Source organism: Pongo pygmaeus, chromosome 1, assembly GCF_028885625.2.
Source record: "Pongo pygmaeus isolate AG05252 chromosome 1, NHGRI_mPonPyg2-v2.0_pri, whole genome shotgun sequence".
Classification (NCBI taxonomy): Eukaryota; Metazoa; Chordata; class Mammalia; order Primates; family Hominidae; genus Pongo; species Pongo pygmaeus.
This window is the reverse complement of record NC_072373.2, coordinates 64,409,452-64,429,283: the sequence shown is the minus strand read 5'-3', so window position 1 is coordinate 64,429,283 and position 19,832 is coordinate 64,409,452.

Genomic DNA, 19,832 nt, shown 5'->3' with positions numbered 1-19,832 from the left:
ATGGAGTCTAACTTTTCACTCACCACAGAGCAAGCCAAAAAGTCAGTGAACCAAATCATTCCTTTTATATACTGTAAGTGGATTTTAGTTTCAAAGGAAAAAACTCATTAAATAGTGAAAGAATTTGTACCTATTTCTTATTAAAATATTTTGGCTTTCACTTACTTGGCTGTCAACGATAGTCCTTGTCATTTAACCTAAAAAAATCTTTGTTGCAATTTGATCTTCCACATGGAATATTCTGGTAGTGGCCAGTGAAAATAAATGACCAAACTCCCCAAATCTTCTGTGTTAGGATACCAGGTCAGCCCCTGAAACAAAGGCCAACATAACAGTGTCAGACAAGGTGGAAGTTTCTTTCTTTCTCACAAAATAGTCAAGCTTAAATAGACTAGAGCTGATATGGCCATTTCATAGTGCAAGGGATCAGGCTCTTTCCATCTGGGTGCTCTGCCATTCTCAACATGAAGTTTCCATCTTGTGGTCTAATGTAGCTGCTCCTACAACTGCCGCCATCTGCATTCCAACCAGCGGGAAGAGGAGAAGGGCCAAGGGGAGGGCTCATATCCTTGCAGCTTGCATATCATGTGCCAAGTCACATGGCCACCCCTAGTTGTAACCAAAATGGAAAGTATAGCTCTTAGCTGTTGTACTGGTAAAGTGGAAGTTTTCTGGCATACCATTCCATTACAAACTTACTACTATCTTATTGTGCTAAACCAGAAGATGTCTACTTATTAAAACACAGTAGTAGCAACCCAAATGTCAATCCAAAGAAACAAACCCTAAATCAAATTAACTAACATTAGAAAATAGTGAGAAAATTCTTGTAGTGTGTATTCTGTACATATAAACTAAACTGTTATCTTTCAGACTATCAGGGTAATACATAATGTACTAAGGAAGTAATCAGGGCCAGGCGCAGTAGCTCACATCTATAACCCCAGCACTCTGGGAGGCTGAGGTGGGAGGATTACTTGAGCCCAGGAGTTCAAGACCAGCCTGGGCAGCACAGGGAGACCCTGTCTCTACAAGAAAATAAGACAATTAGCCAGGCATGGTGGCATGTGCCTGTAGTCCCAGCTATTCAGGAGGCTGAGATAAAAGGGTCACTTGAGCCCAAGAGGTCAAGGTTGTAGTGGGCCGTGATTGCACCACTGCACCCCAGCCTTGGTGACAGAACAAGGCCCCATCAAAAAAAAAAAAGAAAAAATTAATTGACCTGCTGGCACCTCAGAGTTATCCTCTGAAAGTGGATGATTAAGGGCATCTTTAGGTGTAGTTCTGCCACTTTCAGACTCCATGTTTCACTGTCATGTTGCTGAAATTCTAGACAAGTGTTTCAAAGAGTCCTCAGAAAAACATAGGGTCTTATATCAAAAGCTTTACAAATGTACACTCCCTTTGACCCCAAAATACTACAAAAACACTACTTTTAGGAGTTTGTCCTAAGGAAAACATTGAGGATGAAGGAAATGATTCATAAAGATATTTATTGCAAAGTAGTTTGTTGCAATGAAAGATTAAAAATAATCTATATATCCTATAAAAGGAAACTGTACATGTTATATGAACACAATAGAATGTCTCACTGCCATTAAAAATGATAGGTAGGCCAGGTGTGGTGGCTCACGCCTGTAATCCCACCACTTTGGGAGGCTGAGGTGAGTGGATCACTTAAGCTTAGGAGTTCGAGACAAGCCTGGGCAATATGGCAAAACCCCATCTCTACAAAAAAAATACAAAAATTAGCCTGGCATGGTGGTGTGCACCTGTAGTCGCAGCTACTTGTGGGGCAGAGGCAGGAGGATTGCTCGAGCCTGGGAGATTGAGGCTGCAGTGAGCCATGATCACACCACTGCACTCCAGCCTGGGTAACAAAGTGAGACCCTGTCTCAAAAACAAAAAACAAAAAACAAAAACAGGTACAGAAATATTGGCTATTGACATGGAAAGATGCTCAAAATATATCATTAAGTGAAATATATATATTTGAAAATAATATCATAGTATGATTCAAAGTATAAATTAAAGCTATGAATATTCTTTTATTTTGTTTATAATTGACACATAATAATTGTACATGTTTATGGGGTACAATGTGATGTTTCAATACATGTTTATATTATATAATGATTAAATCAGTATTAGTTAGCATGTAGCATGTCCATCACCTCAAACCTTTATCATTTCTTTGTGGTGAAAACTTTAAAGATCCTCTTTTCCAGCTATCTTGAAATGTACAATACACTGTTTTTTTTTGTTTGTTTGTTTGTTTTTTGAGACAGAGTCTTGCTCAGTTGCTCAGGCTGGAGTGCAGTGGTGCGATCTTGGCTCACTGCAAGCTCTGCCTCCCGGGTTCATGCCATTCTCCTGCCTCAGCCTCCCGAGTAGCTGGGACTACAGGCACCCGCCACCATGCCCGGCTAATTTTTTTTTTTTTGTATTTTTAGTAGAGATGGGGTTTCACTGTGTTAGCCAGGATGGTCTTGATCTCCTGACCTTGTGATCCACCTCCCTCAGCCTCTCAAAGTGCTGGGATTACAGGCGTGAGCCACTGCGCCTGGCTGTACAATACACTGTTATTAGCTATGGCCACTCTACTATGTAATAGAAGATAGAACTTATTCTTCCTAACTCTAACTTTGTATCCCTTGGATGACCCCTCCTGATCTTCCCCGTCCTTCTCCCACCAAGAGAGACCAGACCATCAAGTAGACCAGCACACTCCAAACAGATCTTTGGAAAGAAGGCATTGCGAGTGGACAGAGGGAGGATGCAGACCCTGGGGCTGAAAGGAGAGAAAGTTGGGAATCCTGCACAGCGTTGCCAAGCACTGGAACTCAATCCTGACCACAAGTGGCTCTTAGGGAAGCGGTAAGTGGAATAGGCATGGAGCAGCCCACTCTCACCATGGACCTCCAGGATCCTAGCTGTGGGAGACCCCACGACCCGGATGGATGGATATTTGAGTTGGCAGGGAGAACTGCCCAGAGAGTTGGCAGAGACAGAGCTCTAGCTTGCACAAAGCTCAGAGGGTTTGGTGTGAGAACGCCTGCTCTGGAACATAGCCTTGGAGTACTCATCCCCCAAGGCTTGCCATACTCCTCTAGGTGGCTGTAAACTTTGTTAGCTGCCAGATTTGGAGAGAGCAGGGCAGTCATGCCTGTGGGATAGGGTCAGTATGATCTGAACACCTTCCTGTCTGCTGGCTTCTCCTAGGGTCCAGGCCTGGACACATCCACTTGCAGCAGGCCTCAGCTGCCCTGCTGGAATGCTTGGCAGCAGCCATGTTCCCATTGGAGCACTTTTGCAGACACACCCTAGCTGGCAGACACCTGCCTGCAGCCTCCCCCAGCTGCCCTACCAGTGCGCAGTCCCATTGAGACCCACCACCATCCTGGCAGTGTGCATGTGTGTGGACTGCTGCCACCTCACCACTGTGCCCATGCCCATACCCTCCCTCTGTCATACCGTCCTGCTGCTGCTCACTCCCCCATGGCCTCTGCACTGCAGCATACTCTTCTGGACTCCCCCACCCCCTGCTTCCCCATCAGAGGCTTTTGCTGGTAGTCCCTGTGGGCCTATTGTTGCCAGTGGACTGAAACACTTTGGCCCTTCCAGCACAGCAGTGCTTAATCTCAAGAAGCCAGAGAACAAAGCCACGGGCCCAGTCTCAGCCCCACAGGGTTAGAACATGCAGCCCAGGAGTGTTGAGCTGACCCCTGGGCCCCTAAAAGTATACAGAAAGGAAGCCAATTGAGTAAACCCAACTTATACCAAAGTCAAACCCTCAAGGGCATCAAAAAATGTAAAAGCAAAAAGCCACATTCAAGGACAGCAACTTCAAAGATTAAAAGAACATCAGCCCACACAGATGAGAAAGAACCAGCACAAGAGTTCTGGCAACTGTAACAGTCAGAGTGTCTTCTTACCTCCAAATGACCACACTAACGACCCAGATATGGTTCTTAACAAGATTGAAATGGCTGAAATGACAGACATAGAATTCAGAATCTGCATGGCAAGAAAGCTCAACAAGATACAGGAGAAAGTTGAAACCCAATCCAAGGAAACCAGTAAAATGATCCAACAGTTGAAAGATGAAACCATTTAAAAACTAAAAAAATTTTTTTAACTTTTGACTTTTTGTGGGTACATAGTAGCTATATATATTTCTGGAGTACATGAGATATTTTGATACAGGCATGCAATGCATAATAACCACATCATGGAAAATTGGGTATCTATCCCCTCAAGCATTTATCCTTTCTGTTACAAACAATCCAGTTATACTCTTAGTTATTTTTAAAATGTACAATTAAATTATTATTGACTGTAGTCCCCCTGTTGTGCTATCAAATACTAGGTCTTATTCATACTGTCTATTTTTTTGTACCCATTAACCATCCCTACCTCCTCCCAGCCCCACACTACCTCTCCCAGCCTCTGGTAACCATCCTTGTATCTTCTCTCTTCAGAAGTTCAATCATTTTGATTTTTAGATCTTATAAATGAGAATGTGTGATGTTTGTCTTTCTGTGCCTGACTTATTTCATTAGCATAATGACCTCAAGTTCCAACCATGTTGTTGCAAATGACAGAATCTCATTCTTTTTATGACTGAATAGTACTCCATTGTGTATAAGTACCACATTTTCTTTATCCATTCATCTGTTGATGAACACCTAGGCTGCTTCCAAATCTAGCCCGTTTAAGAAAGAACCAAACTGGGCTGGGCATGGTGGCTCACGCCTGTAATCCCAGCAATTTGGGAGGCTGAGGTGGGTGGAGCACCTGAGGTCAGGAGTTTGAGACCAGCCTGGCCAACATGGTAAAATCTCGCCTGTGTTAAAAATACAAAAAATTAGCCAGACATGGTGGCCGGTGCCTGTAATCCCAGCTGCTTGGGAGGCTGAGGCAGGAGAATTGCTTGAGCCTGGGAGGCAGAGGTTGCAGTGAGCTGAGATCGTGCCATTGCACTCCAGCCTGGGTGACAAGAGCAAAACTCCATCTAAAAAAAAAAGAAAGAACCAAACTGAACTTCTGGAAATGAAAAATTTACTACAGGAATTTCATAATGCAATTGGAAGCATTAATAACAGACTAGACCAAGCTGAGGAAAGAATCTCAGAGTTTAAAGACCACTCTCTCAAATCAGTGCAGACAGACAAAAATAAAGAAAAAATAATTTAAAAAAATGAACGAAACCTCTGAGAAATATGGGATTATGTAAAGAGACCAAACCTATGACTCATTGGCATTCCTGAAAGGGATGGAGAGAGAGTAAGCAACTTGGAAAACATATTTGAGAATATTGTCCATGAAAATTTCCCCAGTCTTGTTACAGAGGTTGACATGCAAATTCAGGAAGTTCAGAGAACCCCTGTAAGATACTATACAAGATGACCATCTCCAAGATACATAGTCATCACATTCTGCAAGGTCAGTGTGAAATAAAAAAATCTTAAAGGCAGCTGGAGAGAAGGTGCAGGTCATATACAAAGAGAACCCCATCAGATTAACAGTGGAACTTTCAGCAGGAACCTTACAAGCCAGAAGAGATTAGGGGCCTACATAGAGCATCACTAAAGCACAGAAATTCCAACCAAGAATTTCATAGCCAGCCAAACTAAGCTTAATAAGCAAGGAGAAATGAAATCCTTTTTAGACAAACAAATGCTAAGGGAATTCATTACCATAAGACCTGCCTTACAAGAGTTTGTTAAGGGAGTGCTAAACATGGAAAGGAAAGACTGATACCTACCACACATAAACACACTTAGGTACACAGCCCACTGACACTATTAAGCAATCAAGTGTACATAACAACCAGCTAACAACAGGATGATAGGATCAAATTCTTATATACCAATATTGACCTTGAATGTAAATGGACTAAACACCCAACTTAAAAGTCACAGAGTGGCAACTTGGATAAAGAAGGAAGATCTGACTGTATGCTGTCTTCAAGAGACCCATCTCATATCTGATGACTCCTATAGGCTCAAAATAAAAGGATGGAGAAAGATCTATCAAGTAAATGAAAAACAAAAAAGAGCAGGGTTGCTATTCTTGTTTCAGACAAAGCAGACTTAACAATGATTAAAAAGGACAAAGAAGGGCATTACGTACTGATAAAGGGTTTAATTAAACAAGAAGACTTAACTATCCTAAATATATATGCACTCAACATTGGAGCACCCAGATTCATAAAAACAAGTTCTTAGAGACCTATGAAGAAACTTAGATAACCACACAATAACAGTGGGAGACTTCAACACCCCACTGACAGTGTTAGATCATTGAGATAGAAAACTAACAAAGATATTCAGGAGCAAAACTTGACACTTGACCAACAGACCAACAGACCTAACAGACATCTACAGAACACTCCACCCAACAATAAGAATATACATTCTTCTCATCAGCACATACTTTAAGATGGACAATATGCTCAGCCATAAAGCAATTCCAAACAAATTTTAAAAAACCAAAATCATATCAACCACACTGTTGGGCTACAGAGCAATAAAAATAGAAATCAATACAAAGATCTCTCAAAAACCATAAATTACATGGAAATTAAACAACTTGGTCCTGAGTGATTTTGAATAAAGAATGAAATTAAGACAGACACCAAAAAATTCTTTGAAACTAATGAAAACAAAGATACAGTATTACTAGAATCTTCATTTACTCAGAGATTCTAATGTAAAGAGGAAAGTTTATAGTGCTAAATTCCTATATCAAGACGTTAAAAAGATCCTCAAATTAACAACCTAACATCACACTTAGAGAAACTAGAAGAGCAAGAGCAAACCAGTCCCAAAACTAGTAGAAGAAAAGGAATAACCAAAATCAGAGCTGAACTGATTGAAATTGAGACATGAACTTGGTTTTTTGAAACAATAAACAAGATTGATAGAATACTAGCTAGATTAATAAAGAAAAAAGAGAGAAGATCCAAATAAACACAATCAGAAATAATAAAGGTGACATTACCACCAACCCCACAGAAATACAAAAAACTCTCAGAGTCTATTATGAACACCTCTATGCACACAAACTAGGAAACCTACAAGAAATGGATAAATTCCTAGAACATACAACCTCCCAAGATTGAACCAGGAAGAAATTGAAATCCTGAACAGACAAATAATGAGTTCTGAAACTGAGTCAGTAATTAAAAACTTAACCAACCAGAACAAGCTCTAGACCAGAAGGATTCACAGCCAAATTCTACCAGATGTACAAAGAAGAGCTAGTACCAATCCTACTGAAACTACTCCAAAAAATTGAGGAGGAAGGATTCCTCCCTAACTTACTCTATGAGGCCAACATCATTCTGGCACTGAAGCCTGGCAGAGACACAATGAAAAAAGGAAGCTTCAGGCCAAAATACCTTATAAACATAGATGCAAAAATCTTCAACAAAATACTAGCAAACCAAATCTAGCAGCACATCAAAAAGCTAATCCACTATGATCATGTAGGCTTTATCCCTGGGATGCAAGGTTGGTTCAACATATGCAAATCACTTTTATGTAATAAAAGTAATTCATCTCATAAACAAAACTAAAAACAAAAACCACATGATAATCTCAATAGATACAGAAAAGGCTTTTTTTAAAAATAAAATTCAACATACATTCATGTTAAAAACCCTCAACAAACTAGATATTGAAGGAACAAACCTCAAAATAATAAGAGCCATCTATGACAAACCCACAACCAACATCAAGCTGAACAGGCGAAAGCTAGAAGTATTTCCTTTGAGAACTGAAACAAGACAAAGAATGCTGACTCTCACCACTCCTATTCAACATAGTACTGGAAGTCCTAGCCAAAGCAGTCAGGCAAGAGAAAAAAATAAAAAGCACCCAAATAGGAAGAGAGGAAGCCAAACTATCTCCTTCCACAGATGATATGATTCTATACCTAGAAAACCCCCATAGTTTCTGCCCAAAGGCTCTAGAACTAATAAACAACTTCAGTAACATTTCAGGATAGAAAATTAATGTACAGAAATCAGTAGCCTTTCTTTATGCCAATAATGTCAAGCTAAGAGCCAAATCAAGAATGCAGTCCCATTCACAATAGCCACAGAAAAAAGAAAATACCTAGGAATGCAGCTAACTAGGCAGATGAAAGATCTCTACAATTAGAATCACAAAACACTCCTGAAAGAAATAAGAGATAACACAAATGGAAAAACATCGCATGCTCATGGATAGGAAGAATCAATATTGTTAAAAAGGCCACAGTGCCAGAAGCAATGTACAGACTCAATAATATTCCTGTCAAACTACCAACATCATTTTTCATAGAATTAGAAGAAACTTCAAAAATTCACTTAGAACAATAAATGAGCCCAAATAGCCAAAGCAATCGTAAGCAAAAAGAACAAAGCCAGAGAACAAAACCAAAACAGCATGGTAGTTGTACAAAAACAGACACATAAACCTATAGAACAGGTTAGAGAACCCAGAAACCAAGCTGCACAGCTACAACCATCTGATCTTCAACAAACTGACGATAACAAGCAACAGGGAAAGGACTCCCTATTCAATAAATCATGTTGGGATAACTGGCTGGTCATATGCAGAGGATTGAATCTGGACCTCTTCCTTTCACTATATACAAAAATCAACTCCAAATGGATTAAAGACTTAAATATAAGACCTAAAACTAAAAACACTAGAAGAAAACCTAGGAAATATCATTCTGGACCTAGACCTTGGCAAAGATTTCATGATAAAGACTCTAAAAGCAATTGCAACAAAAATAAAAATTGACAAGTAGGACCTAATTAATGACTTTTTGCACAGCAAAAGAAACTATCAATTCAGTAAACAGACAACCTACAGCATGGGAGAAAATATTCTCAAACTTTACATGTAACAAAGGTCTAATATCCAGAATTTATAAGGAACTTAAGCAAATCAACAGGTAAAAAACAAACAATCTCATTTCAAAAAATAGGAAAAGGACATAAACAGACACTTCTCAAAAGAAGACACATGCAGCCAACGAACATGAAAAAATGCTCAACTTCACTAATCATTAGAGAAAATGCAAATCAAAACCACAATGAAATACCATCTCATACTGGTGAAAGCTATTATTAAACCAGAATGGCTATTATTAAAAAGTAAAAAAACAAAAAGCATGTTGATGAGGTTGCAGGAATGTAAATTAGTTTAGCCACTGTGGAAAGCAGTTTGGAGATTTCTCAAAGAACTTAAAACAGAACTACCATTTGACCCAGCAATTCCATTACTGGGTATATATCCAAAAGAAAACACATTGTTCTACCAAAAACAAAAGCAAACAAACAAAAAAACAAAAACATCTAGCCATTGAAAAAATAAAGACTTTTGGAAAATTGCGATTTTTCTGGTTAAACTTCTTTGGTATGTGTCTTTCTGATCTTCTAAATGTATTTATCTACCTACCATTCTTGGTTCTTTATTACCACTCTTTTAAGAGGAATCATTTCTTTTGTTATCTTTACATTGCATAATTAAAACCGATTGTCTTATCTGGGCTTTACCTGTTTAAGCTATCAAAAGTAAAACTAATAATATTTGCCTTCCTTACCAAGATTCCTGGGGATATTTCTCCTGAAAAAAAAAAAGTGTTGGACTCTTCTGTTTTTATTTTTCTGTTGTCATAGCTTCATAACAATTAATTATGTGTAAGTTTCCATTATACCTAATATCATCACAGACAGTGCATTATCTATATACACAGAGGGTTAGAAGCTCTCTATTGTGGTGTTTAGACTCACGCTCATCCAGACAATCTAAAAGGATAACAAGGATAATGAGTTCCTCTACGCTTCACATGGATTATTAGATAGGACTTTTGACTGAAAGTGGCAGAATCTAACTTGAACTAGAGTAGGCAAAATGGCAAACATATTAGCCCATAAAATGAAACTGCTGGAGATGTGATGGTGTAAGGACTCTTCTCTTTATATGTTAATCTCATTATCTGAAGACTGTTTTCCCCGAAAGGCCAACTTATTCCCAGCTGCTTCCATGAGAGGAAAGGGCTCATTTTCTCTAGAAGCCAAGATAAAAAATCTAGGAAAGGGGCTCACCTCTGTAGGAGAGATAGGGAAGAATATGGGTTATATGTGGGTTATTGTGATTGACAGCCATCATCAGAACCACATTGCTGGAATGAGGTGAGAGGAGTTCCCCCAAAGTCGTGTGCTACAGGGTCACCAAAAAGACAACCATGACATCTGTGTGCCTTTTAACTGCAAAGAGGTTGGAGGAGATATGAAGTGCTAAACAACACACAAAATTCTTTTGCCAATTTTACAAACATTTATCACTGCCACTCAAGAAACGAACATAAACAAGGAATAATCTTTATCCTAAAGAATTTTATAATCCATGGAGGGATTAGAAAGTGCACAGGCAATTATGATTCAAGAGAGACTATACTAATTATCACAAAAAGCTTACAAAGGGCTCTAGATAGTTCAGTGCTAAGGGAGAGACCATATTAATTTGAATGGAAAAGGCTAGGCAGATGATTTGGGCTTTGGGACATTGGGATTTTGATGGGCAGAGCTGGCACTTTGAACAGTGATGAAAGGATACTCTATCTAGCTGAAACTACATGAGGAAGTCTTCTACTTGGGAGAGGTGTGCAGAGGGCATTTGGGGAGCTGCAAAGAATCTAGCTGCAAACTGAAGGTGGGGATTAAAGTTATATTATGGAGGATCTTGAATGTCAGGCTAAGGAATGTGTACTAATTATCCTGTGGTTTCTCTCACAGAAACCAATGGCTGCATTAAATGAGTCTATAGAAGATTTTTCATCTCTGGACATGTCTAATTGCAGAGCTCTAATTGGAGGAACGTGTGGCAGTATCTGAAAGGAGAAAATAGGTGCTTGCTGCTTTGTTTCTGTCAAAACCTCTGATGTTAGAATATGTACAAAAAATGGGCACAAAAAGTTGGTGACATATAGCTTAAACTGGGAAAAATAAGCAAGAAGATAATTCTTACAGGTTCACCAAGTGTGGCCTCATGACCGGCAGCATTTGTCACCTGGAAGTTTGTTAATAATTCAAAATCTTGAGCCCCACCCCAGACTTACTGAGTCAGAGGCTCTGGGAGTGGAGCCCAGCAACCAGTGTTTCGACAAGACCTTCAGACAATGTTTTTTTTTTTTTTTGAGACGGAGTCTTCCTCTGTCGCCCAGGCTGGAGTGCAGTGGCGCAATCTCGGCTCACTGCAAGCTCTGCCTCCCGAGTTCACGCCATTCTCCTGCCTCAGCCTCCCGAGTAGCTGGGACTACAGGCACCCGCCACTGCGGCCGGCTAATTTTTTGTATTTTTAATAGAGACGGGGTTTCACCATGTTAGCCAGGATGGTCTCCATCACCTGATCTCGTGATCCGCCCTCCTCGGACTCCCAAAGTGCTGGGATTACAGGCATGAGCCACCGCGCCAGGGCCAGGCAAGGTTAATGAATGCTAAAGTTTGAGAACCACCGTTTGATAGGCTGAAAATGGCACCTCAAAAGACAGTGCATCTGAATCCCCGGAACTTATAAAATATTATCTTATTTGGCAATAGGGTCTTTGCAGATCTGATTAAAGATCTTAAGACAAGAAATTATCCTAGATTATCTGGATGAATCCTAAATACCGGCACAAGGACCCTTCTAAGAGAGAGACAGAGGGAGATTACACACATGGAAGAGGAGGAGGCACTGTGATCACAGAGGCAGAGCCTGGAGTGACGCAGTAACAACTAGGGGATGAGGGCAGCCACCGGAAACTGGAAAAGGAAATGAATGGATTCTCCCCTAGAGCATGTGGAAGGAACACAGGCAGCTTTGCTGACCTCTTGATTTCAGCCCAGTGAAACTGACTTCAAATTTCTGAATCATAGTTCTGAATTAGAACTGTGAGAAAGTGAATTCCCGTTTTTTTTTTTTATTTTTATTATTATTATACTTTAGGTTTTATGGTACATGTGCGCAATGTGCAGGTTAGTTACATATGTATACATGTGCCATGCTGGTGCGCTGCACCCACTAACTCGTCATCTAGCATTAGGTATATCTCCCAATGCTATCCCTCCCCCCTCCCCCCACCCCACAGCAGTCCCCGAAGTGTGATGTTCCCCTTCCTGTGTCCATGTGTTCTCATTGTTCAATTCCCACCTATGAGTGAGAATATGCGGTGTTTGGTTTTTTGTTCTTGCGATAGTTTACTGAGAATGATGACTTCCAGTTTCATCCATGTCCCTATAGACTGGAATTTCCGTTGTTTTAAGCTATCAAGTTTGTGGCAATTTGTTACAGAAGCCACAGGAAAGGAATACACTCCCCATAAGGAATGAGGAGATATATGCTAAACTACTTAAAAATTTATTAGAGTCTTATAAGAAAATATACTTATTATTTTTAAATATCTAAAATTAGTGATCCTTTTGTAAAATTTGCCACTTCTTAAACATTTTTCCCAACACAGCTTGCCATCAAATGTTAAAGTGTAATAATTTTCATAATATTGGCATCAAACATGGCCTTTATATATCTTAATTTTCATATGATAGCACATCCCACAGGAAAGAAAATAAATTCTCTTGACAGGAGGAAAAAAAAAACAGGACATATTTTGCTTATAGGTGAGATTTGCATAGGTTAGAAAGCTGTCATAAAGCTTTTTTATGGTTAAGGAAATGTTTTGTGGGAAATAATATTGGCATTTATTTGTAGGAAAATGTTTCACAATAAATATTAGAAGATAGTCTATGTATAATCTATGCTACTTGATAAAATAGTCGCGCTTTTAAAAAGAGATCTGGAACACCTGGAACTTGTAATAATTTGTCTTCTGCACAATGCTTCTCAGATCATTGTTATATATATATAGATATATCTATGAATATATAAAAGAATATATATATAAATATGTACCCATTTAATTCTTACAACTGCATACTATATGAGATGAGCAGGTCAAGTATTTTTATTTTTCTTATATTACAGATTAAAAAATGATGCTCAAAGAAGTTAAATAACTGGCCCAAATTCACAAAAAAAGGTAGATACTAGATTTGGTATTAGAAACTACCTAAATCTCCTGACAATGCTATTTCCAGGGTTTCAGGTTTCTTCAGCTGACCTCAACTGGGCAAATTAATATTTGTGGTTAATTACACTCTGGTTTAGAGACACTGTGATCTGTTTCAACCAATTTAATAGGCATTGCTGAGCATCTATTGTGTGTCTGAAACTGTGCTAGTTCATCTAGGGGAACACAGAGAAAGTGCCAGACATGTTACTGGTAGGGAGGAAATGCCTATGTAAATGAAACAAATAAGAAGGAGAAAGAATAAAACCAAATGCCTCAATCTGGGAGACTTCATGCAGAAAAACCTTGAAGAATGGATGTGATTCAGGAGGTGAAAGTCAGAAAAGCATTGCAGGAGGCAAAAGAGTGTGTCGGGGAGTGGCAGGAGTGAAACAGCATGAACAAAAGCGTAGAGATTGAAATAACAGGTGGGACCCGGAGAAAGTGGAGTGACAGCCTGAGGTGCCAGGAGCACCATGTATATGTTGGTGAGTAGGGGGAGCTGGCTTCTCAGGGCCCACCTGGCCTCAGAGAGTCTCACAGTAACCAAGAATCTTTAGTATTTCCAGTGAATACACACACTAGGAAAGTAAGGGAAAAGTAGTACTCACATGTAAAAATTAAAATGCATTTTAAAAACCTCAACTTTTGCCCAGCCTTACCATTCTTGTCCTATGGGCCCACCCTCTGGAAGCTTGTACCTCTGCTCCTGTGTTTTCTGATGGTAAACAGGTACAGGTGTATGTGTTTGTAAATGTATTTGAACCATGAGCCGTACATTTCCTGTTTGCAAAAGAGGTGTCTTTCTTTAGGAAAATGTTTTAAGAGTTCAAGGTGAGGACACAGTCTGCAAGGAGATGGGAAATCAAAATTACGTTTACATAAAGTGACATGAATTAGGGAGAGAGGCTTAACTGGAGATAGAGGGAAGGGGAGGAAGCAGGAAGTGAAGAAGTGGGCAGAGCAGGAGGCCAGAGCCTGAGGAGAAAGGACAACTGGTCAGAAACTTCTGGGGCCAGAGAGGTAGAAGGGCTTTAGAGAACAATGATATTTTAAATTATTTTTGGTGTTTCCATGTAAAACTTCTCCATTGTCCTGAATCTTCCATAAAAGTTAGTTACACCCAGAACCTGGAATGGGTGGTATTTTGGGGAAGTACCTAAAGTGAGGTGTGGATGTGTAGGACTCAGGGCCATGTCCAGCATGGACAACAGAGTAGCAATATTTATGCAAAGGCAACATGACCCACAGACCAGATGAAGTTCTCCCTTGATGACAAAGAGAAACCCAGGCACATTGTCTTCTTTCCCCCAAGTTGCTGGAGAAAATGGGAAGCTTGTTGAGTTTTCCATTTCATATAGGATAGGGTTTCAGCCAATTTCATTTGATCCATATAGGCCATGGTGATCTCTGCATAGATCTGGGTTACCGCAGCTCACGGTCATCAATGGCAGCCATGCTTTGGTCTCTGCTTCACTGTGCTAGTCTGCCACCATGGAAAGGCCTTTCTGTTTGCTGAAAGTCACCAGGCAAGTGAGCCAGCTCCTGGAGGAGGAGGTAGAGCTAGATCGGCCAAATGTAGTCTCCAGAGAGTGACTCAAATTTGGCTTCTCTTGGCTCCAGAGTCTATTTTCTGTTTACTAAGGGATTAATCATGGTTTCCAAATTGGTCTGCCAGGACACCGGCAGGGCTGGTTAAAGCAGAGGTGCTGGGTTTGGGATTTTTCCATGCCCTGGTTGGTGATTTTCAGCAGGAAAATGAAGGGATGTGCTTTCTCCTTTATAGCTGCCCAAAAAATTATTGAAAGTCCCATAACTTATCTGATTCTGGTTACTTGTGTCAGCATAAACACACCAGGTTTATAGCAACTGAGGTGAGATGCCTCACTTCTTTAGCATCTGAAGTGAGATTTGTCAATTCTTTTTTTTTTTTTTTTTTGGTCAGCATATAAAGTGAGGTGTGGATGTGAAGGACTCAGGGCCATGTCCAGCATGGGCAACAGCAATAGTAGCACTTATGAAATGGAAAGATGATCCACAGCCCAGATGAAATTAAAGCCTTTGGTGAAAAAGGTAAATCCAAGTACATTGTCCTCCTTCCCCCCAACTGCTGGTTTGAGTAACACAATTTGGTGGCTATTTGAATTAATTTAATAATTGTTTAATAAATAACCAACATATACTAGGCTACAGAATCCCATGTTTGATTTAGCATCTAGGGAAGTCACGCAGGGTTTGGAGATACTGTGAACATATCTTTCTTTACTTTTTCTTTTTTCGAGATAGGGTCTTTTTCTGTCACCCAGGCTGGAGTGGCATGATCATGGCTCACTGCAACTTCTGCCTCCCTGGCTCCCAGCCTCAAGCGATCCTCCCACTCCAGTCCCCTGAAGCAACTGGGACCACAGGTGAGTGCCACCATGCCTGACTAATTTCTTTTCTTTTCTTTCTTTCTTTTTTTTTGAGATGGAGTCTTGCTCTGTTGCCAGGCTGGAGTGCAGTGGCGCAATCTCGGCTCACTGCAACCTCTGCCTCCTGGGCTCAAGTGATTCTCCTGCCTCAGCTTCCCAAGTAGCTGGGACTATAGGCGTGCACCACCACGCCCAGCTAATTTTTGTATTTTTAGTAGAAATGGGGTTTCACCATGTTGGCCAGGATGGTCTCAATTTCTTGACCTCATGATCCACCCGCCTCAGACTTCCAGAGTGTAATTTTTGTATTCTTTGTAGAGATGGGGTTTCACTATGTTTCCCAGGCTGGTCTCAAACTCCTAGGCCCAAGGGATATGTCTGTCTTGGCCTCCTAAAGTGACATGAGCCACCGTGCCTAGACATATCTTTCATTCTTATAAAAGGGGCTTGAGCCTGTCTTTTTGCTAGATTCATGATAATCCTATTAGGATATGTCTTTTCAGTGTATTCATACATGAGCAATGAATCAACACAATGTCTTCTTGAGCCTGGTCTAATATCATGGGAGAAGACTTTTTAAAAGTTGAAGCATGGCTAACATGGTGAAACCCTGTCTCTACTAAAAAATACAACAAAAATTAGCTGAGCGTGGTGGCGGGCACCTGTAGTCCCAGCTACTTGGGAGGCTGAGGCAGGAGAATGGTGTGAACCCGGGAGGCAGAGATTGTAGTGAGCCGAGATGGCACCACTGCACTCCAGCCTGGGTGACAGAGCGAGACTCCATCTCAAAAAAAAAAAAAAAAAGTTGAAGCAATAATTGATTTTGCTCTCATTTGTTGGATTGTTTAACGTAAGAGGTGGCTTGATTATTTTGCACTGTAACTACTTCTACAGATGTCTACACTGATCATATTTTCCCAAGGACAATTAAGAGGCTCTTGAAAATATAATAAATAATTTTTAAATGGAGAACATGTTTTTCAATTAGCTGGAATTACTTTAAATAATTTGTGATTTAAGTAATTTGTGATCACTATACTTTAGAACTTAATATGTAGGGTGTTTAGCTTTATGGTAATAAAAACAATCTCTAGCTGGAGAAATCTGCATTAATCTCACAAAAACACTTATATTGTGAAGTAGATTTGTGGAAAGAAGCATGTGATGGGTCTGTCACTTCTGTTTTTAGCTTTATCAGTCTTTCAAAATAGTAAAAACAATTAGAATAATGAAACAGATTATCATATTATAACATATTGCTATTTGAGTCCTGATTAATTTTGACACTTTCAACTGTTCGTTCTATACAAATCTGCATACACAGCACGTAGGGACTAGCATTACTATGGTCTGGGTTGTGATTAGAACAGAAATAGATAGACAGACAACAATGAAATGCTCTTAACTTAGTCCCCAAATCCCACTGATGCCTGAAATCCCACTGTTAATGCATGCCTCCATAGTGTTAGGCATAGTCCTCCTCAGTAGTGTTTTGGGCATGTCCTTCAGAGAGTGAGGATATTACCTTAAGGAACACCAACAATCAAGAAGTATGGCATACTCAGTGGGCATGTTTTCAACTCTTCTGCTACTTTTTCTTTTGTGCACTAATCTGACGCATACAATTATTGAGAAAGGATGAAGCTAGTCAAAGTCCCTGCAGTATTTCCCATTGATGAGATATAGAAAAAAGCAACAATGGCAAATATTAGGAAAATGATTCTCAGACTCTCTATTGTATCTGGCTTATTCTAGGAGAGACCAGGAGCACAGAGCAAGTGAGTGCAAAATTGACACAGAACTTAAATTTCTGTATCTGGGATTGAGAGTTGAAGAGTTCAGGTGCCAACTACTTTGTGGTCTTTCTGAATCATGACCTTTTGTGATGACCAAGTAAAATGAAGGTAGAATAACGTCAAAGTGAGAAGGTTCTAGGATGCATTCCTTAGAAGCTATAAGCTGGAGTGTTTCGATCAGGCTGTTTGGAAAAGCTCTTAGAGTTTCCTGCTAGAGTGGCAGTGTCCACAGAGACAATAGCAAAACAGGGTTATCCAGCTAACCAAGCTTTCTAAAAATCATTTTGAAACTTAGAGTTGGAAAGGGCCAAGAGGTCATCTGCTCTACCTTCCCAGCTGCTGTCTAACATCTCATAAGTGATTATCCACGTTCTATTTGAACACCTTCCATGATATGTAGTGCATTTAAATGCCCCATTTTGGTAGTAGCCTTTCTAGATATATTTACTTATGCCCCAAAGATATCTATAATCTTCCAGGAATGTACCCTTCAGTCTGGTAACCAAGTAACCTTCTCTTTCTAGCTATTAATATATGGGATTCCTCTGTTTTTATACAAAAGCACCATGTTAGATACTGTAAGGAGAGAATAGGATTCAATAATATATACTAGACTCTTGACTTGAAGGACATTTCAGCCTAGTAGAGGAATTTAGACACAAGACACACATACACGTTGGCTGAGAGGAATAATCAGGGAAGTTTCAGGAAAGAGATAGTATGTGAACTTAGCTTTGAAGTGTGGGTAGAATTTGGAAAGACTTTTCCAAGAGTGGCCTAGAAAATAAGCAAAGTTGTATTACATGGGAAAATATTTCAATAAGATTCAGGTCACCTGCTTAAGAACCCCATTTCCCAGGAGACAACAGTGGGGAGTTTACCATTCAAAGACCTTCTTTGGAGATGTGGATTACTATATCCTTTGATTTTCAGAAGATGCAGTTAGTATTTCTCTTTTTCAACAAATACTGTTTTCTTACTAAACCATATTTCCTGTTCCCAGAGTAATTTTATGCTGATTGAAGAAAGGAAGTAAACAGAGTTCCAGAAAGCAACTGCAAATACTCATTTTGAAAAACAAAACAAAACAAAAACAAGGGAGACATTTTAAAAGGTATTTTTATTCAGAAATTTTTAAAAAAGAAATAAGGAAAAAGGTGAGCAACCCACAATTTGTCCTGTAGTATACAAATGGCATCTAAGAGTGAGAACCTTGGCATCCTTGAAAGCAGAGGTTTGAGGTCTGAGATGTTTTGGTTCATGTTGTACCATATGGGCTACTCGCTGTGTGAATGTACACTCTTGTTCATCTCGCCCTGTGCTGGGCTAGTCCAGACCTAGGTCTGCTCTGCCTCTCTGGGTTTGCTTGCTGGGCACAGACGGCAAATACATGGTCAGTGGCTAAGCTGTGGATAGAATACTGTCTCTTCACAACTGACTCACAGGATGGCAGGGCCAGCTCACTTCCCCTTCTGATGTTTTTGTTCCTTAGTGTACAGTGGGACCATAGCAGTCCTCACCGTCTTTCTTCATTCCATGGAAATAAATGTGTATATTTGTGAGTGTGCTTTGAGACAAGGATGAAAAGGAGGTTAGTTCTTGTCCTCTTCAGGGAAAGCACAGAATCACTCTCCCACCTATTACTGTTAGCACCAGCAACATTCACGGGTAATTCTATCAGGGACACACAGCAGCCTTCTGAATGTTGGCTTGTTTATTGCAGAGTACAAACGAAATCTTGGGCTAACCAAGTTACGTCCCCATGTTGACTCACTTCCTTGCTTTCCTCCTAGCTGCTAAAGCAACAGGACCAGTTGCCAGAGAGCTTATTTTACCTCCCCAAAACAAGATTGGTGTTTCATCCTTGAGTTTAGTACACAGGATTGTTCTTATTCTTCTGTAGATAGAGAGGTGCACTGCTTTATGCTGCAAGTTGTCTATAAGACAAGTTTTGTGAGTATCAAATATTTGTAAGCAAATCAAATTTCTCCCCCAGTTGAAATGATTATTTCAGAAGAATTTCGTCTTTGTTTTGAATTGGACTTCTGAGTTGGACTTCTCAGCATGATAAAGAAGAAAAAGCATTAGAATAAGAAAGAAGATTAAGCTTCTTGTTTTGATTATGCCCATAATCAGCTGTGGGACCCCGGGCTAATGCACTCCAAAATCCCACTATTCTGTGACCTGGCTATGTGGGGCATCAGCCTCCTCATCTCTAATATTTTGGATTTAAGTTAGTTGATTTTTATGGTCCCGCAATGGAATTCTTTAAACAACTCCACTAATCCATGATACTGTTGCTTTAAAAATCTTGGTTTTAGCTTTCCTCTAAGGAATTTATAGTAACAATTATCTACTTTTCTTTTCTTAAATAAAAATAGAGGTGGGGTTTTGCCATGTTGCCCAGGCTGGTCTCAAACTCTTGGGCTCAAGTGATCTGCCCACCTTGGCCTCCTGAAGTGCTGGGATGACAGGTGTGAGCCACTGCACCCAGCCAGACCATATGTCTGTAGCA